The following is a 4,680-nucleotide window of genomic DNA, read 5'->3' as shown; positions in this document are numbered from 1 at the left end:
TAGGTTAATTACCCCTATCACACGTTTTTACAGAAACCCTCCGGCCTTTTTGATAATTGACCCATTGACACAAAAGGGTTTGTTTTTTTGCGGTTTTACAGAAACCCCTGCCTTTAAGTGACAAGAATTGAAGAGACCCACCACCCCCTCCCATATATTTTGGTTAATTAACCCGCAGTCCATCTAGAACAAATGCTTTTGAAATACACCCATAACTTTTAAATCATGACTCCAATGTTAACAAATTGTATATGAAATTTGATTAGAAAAATTTGTAGAATCTGAATATGATGTTATTTTATTAGTTAAACATTTTTTAAATGCTATTTAGGGTGTTGGCTTAATCAATAGCGCATGATCCATATCTTATATATGGAATTTGATTTAAAAAATGTGTATACTCTGAATATGATGTTAATTGAAGGAAATATGCCCTAGTGGCAATAATAAAGTTGTTATTTATATTTCCTTATATCATGATAAATGTTTATTATTCATGCTAGAATTGTATTAACTGGAAACTTAGTACATGTGTGAATACATAGACAAAAAGAGTGTCCCTAGTATGCCTCTACTAGACTAGCTCGTTAATCAAAGATGGTTAAGTTTCCTGCCCAAAGATATGTGTTGTCATTTGATGAACGGGATCACATCATTACAGAATGATGTGATGGACAAGACCCATCCGTTAGCTTAGCATAATGTTCGTTTAGTTTTATTACTATTGCTTTCTTCATGACTTATACATGTTCCTCTGACTATGAGATTATGCAACTCCTGAATACTGGAGGAACACCTTGTGTGCTATCAAACGTCACAACGTAACTGGGTGATTATAAAGATGATATATAGGTGTCTCCGATGGTGTTTGTTGAGTTGGCATAGATCGAGATTAGGATTGGTCACTCCGTGTATCAGAGAGGTATCTTTGGGCCCTCTCGGTAATGCACATCACTATGAGCCTTGCAAGCAATGTGTCTAATGAGTTAGCCACGGGATCATGCATTACGGAACGAGTAAAGAGACTTGCTGGTAACGAGATTGAACTAGGTATGATGATACCGACGATCGAATCTCGGGCAAGTAACATACCGATGACAAAGGGAAAAGCGTACGTTGTTATGCGGTTTGGCTGATAAAGATCTTCGTAGAATATGCAGGAGCCAATATGAGCATCCAGGTTCCGCTATTGGTTATTGACCGGAGATGTGTCTCGGTCATGTCTACATAGTTCTCGAACCCGTAGGGTCCGCACGCTTAATGTTCGATGACAATTTGTATTATGAGTTATGTGATTTGATGAACCGAAGTTTGTTCGGAGTCCCGGATGAGATCACAGACATGACGAGGAGTCTCAAAATGGTCGAGACATAAAGATTGACATATTGGAAGGTTATGTTTGGACACCAGAATGGTTTCGGAAAGGTTCGGGCATTTTCTGGAGTGCCGGGGGTTACCAGAACCTCCCCCCCCCCCGAGGGGGATTTAATGGGCCTTCATGGGCCCTAGTGGAGAGAGGAGGCGGCGGCCAGGTAGTGGCGCGCGCCCCCCAAGCCCAAACTAAATTGGACTAGGGTTGGGGGGTGGCCCCCCTTTCCTTCTCTCCTCCTCCTCCTTCCCTCCTTCTCCTAGTGGGAATAGGAAAGCGAGGGGACCGCATCCTACTTGGACCGGGAGTCCAAGTAGGACTTCCCCCCATGGTGCGCCCCCCTTGGGCCGGCCACCTCTCCTCCTCCCTTTATATACGTGGGAGGGGGGCACCCCAAAGGCACACCAAGTCTTCTCTTAGCCATGTGCGGTGCCCCCTCCACAATTACACATCTTGGTCATATCGTCGTAGTGCTTAGGAAAAGCCCTGCGCCGGTAACTTCATCATCACCGTTGCCACGTCATCGTGTTGATGGAACTCTCCCTCATCCTCAACTGGATCAAGATATCAAGGGACGTCATCGAGCTGAATGTGTGCTGAACGCGGAGGTGTCGTACGTTTGGTGCTTGGATCGGTTGGATCACAAAGACGTTCGACTACATCAACCGTGTTACTGAACGCTTCGCTTTCGGTCTACGAGGGTACGTGGACACACTCTCCCCACTCGTTTCTATGCTTCTCCTAGATAGATCTTGCGTGATCGTAGGAAAAAATTTGAAATACTATGTTCCCCAACATTAATTTACCTGCTAAACGTTTTTAAATGATATTTAAGGTGCAAACCTTGATCAATAGAGCATGATCCATCTTTCTTTTATAGTGGCGGCGATCTAGATTGCAAATGAACACCTCAACAAAACCAGATTGGAGATGAAAGAAATCATCGATGACCATGCATGCACGCCCGGCAAAACCTTGCAGGGAAGAAAAGCAAATTTATCATCTTATGCAGAGAGAGAGAGAGAGAGAGAGAGAGAGACCTTAGGATTGACCACATTCAAATGCATTATGGTTGAGTGAGCACTGAGACCACCACCGGCGAGAGTAGGAAGAAGCATGAGTGGCAACACAGATGTGATGCCATGTTCAAATAAAGGATGTGGACCTATTGGGGTCTTGAGCCATGGTTATTCAGTTAGTGGCGTGTGATATATATTTTTTCTTCCGTTTCAACGCAGCGCTTTTGCTAGTGAAACCCTATTAGCTCTATAAGACCTTAATGAAAACATGTTTGTGTGTGTTGACACAGCCAAAAGAAAAGAATAAAATTTGTACTTTTCTAGTAAACATTTGACTTTATTTATTTATTGACCAAAGTACCTGAGATTGAACAAACTGAAATAAAAGTTAAATCAAGCCTCTTCAACGTCATTAATCTCTGAGATTTTTTAAGAGCATCATGAATCGCCCACGATTTGCTGCTCCACCCGCAGAGCTTCTTGCCTCATTTATGGGGGGTGGCGCCTGTCCAGTGCCGGAAGGTCAAGGAAATTGATTGCCATTGTAGTAAGTGTGTGGCCCGACTCATAAGGGCTATGCGGACTTGACGTATGTCATCCTCGCCTTCCTCCAATATCTCACTAGCAATCCCTCGTGAGCCTAGTTATTAGACATTGCAAGCTTAGCATCTACTTTTTGTATAGGTGGGAACCTTTTTTGTGAATACTAATATGTGGGAACCTACAGTATGGGTGAATGCACTGTGGCCCGGAAGACACCCCACGCCAAGGCAAGGTAACAACTAATTCATCATCAGCCTGTTGGTGAAGACCGGGAACACAAAAAATCGAAGTAGGAGAACCCCTAACCAAAACTCATGTGACACTATTGCCGCCATGGCCATGACTGTCAAAAGCAGCGGACGATGATCCGCAAGATCAGAGACCATTGATCTGCAAGACTCAAGATACCTTAGGTTCTCCAGAGTCGTGGGAATTATTTCTTTGTACGATGCCGTCTTCACAATTATGATGTCGGCACCAAGGAAATACAAACATAGCATAGTACAAAAAATTGAAACTGCTCTCCAACGTTAATCTATGGTTTCCCTTGTCTCTGGTAGCAGTTCCCCTATTCTCGTGATGCCTGGAAGGATGCCTGAGACTAGGGGAACTGGCGGACAAAGGCGAGCTCTTCTCCTTTGGCAGCAATAGAATTTGTACAGTTAGAGAACATAAACTTCTCCTTTGGTGGCATCGAGATCTATCCCCGGCCCTCCATCTCCCAGTCTCGGGTGAAACCCAAAATCCCTCGGATTGGGTGGCGACAATGTTGTGGCGTTGTTTAGAATCTTGAAGGAGCCTTCTGGGATGGTGGAGTGGTGCTTGAGGCTTGGCGTGAGTGGCGGTCTGTCGGTGATGCATCCGTGGTTTTCCTGCTCGGGAACTTGCGGTGGGCTTCATGGTTCTTGTCAAAGGTGGTGACGGTGTATGGGCTGTGGTCTCCATGCTTGTCAACCCCTCCTGGGCTCCTGGCAGTAGGCCGGTCCTGTCCATGCACGCTCTTGGGTGAGTTTTCCCCCCACTGATGGTGTGGTGTCCTAGGATCCAGGACGAGAGGGCCGAGGGGCATCTTTGGAGGAAGAGACAGATGGCGGGCCTTCCTCGGCAGTGGGCTGCTCCCTTGTTGTGGTCGCATCAATGGCATGATGTGGAGTTTCCATAGGAGTCAATGGTCTAGCTTGTTTTTTTTGCGGCAAAATGGTCTAGCTTGTTATGGGTCCATTGAGAGCATGTTAGTAAGCTGTTCATTAGCATCTTGTTTCATTGTCACTTTCTTTTTTCTTCTTCTTTTTCTGTTGTTTCCATGGATGTAAAGCGAGATGAAAGCCTTTTTTGGTAACTCTATCACTATGCATGATGAATTTACTTTTGCCTACTTTATTTATTGAGAACGGGGCAGTAGCCCAATGGCGGGGATGACGGTGGTGCACTAGGTGACCAGAGTTCGACTCTTGCGTGGAGCGAATATATTAGAGTACGTAATGGGCCTGGCCCATTAGCCTTAGGGTTAATTAGAGATAAGGATCGCTTGCTTGGGAGTCGGAGATGTATCAATATAATCAAGTAAGAATTAAGAAGAAAATCCCTTCCCTCTTGTCCGGCCGTGGGCAAAAAGGCTTCATGGTGACGGTGACGGTGTATGGGGTGTGGTCTCCATGCTTGTCATCCCCTCCTGGCAATAGGTCGGTCCTGTCCATGCACGCTCTTGGGTGGCGGCGTGGCAGGGGCGGAGCCAGTGTTAAGCCGTTG

The sequence above is a fragment of the Triticum aestivum genome, chromosome 1A, assembly GCF_018294505.1.
Source record: "Triticum aestivum cultivar Chinese Spring chromosome 1A, IWGSC CS RefSeq v2.1, whole genome shotgun sequence".
Lineage (NCBI taxonomy): Eukaryota > Viridiplantae > Streptophyta > Magnoliopsida > Poales > Poaceae > Triticum > Triticum aestivum.
The sequence above is the reverse complement of the archived record's forward strand: the minus strand, read 5'-3'. Positions refer to the sequence as shown.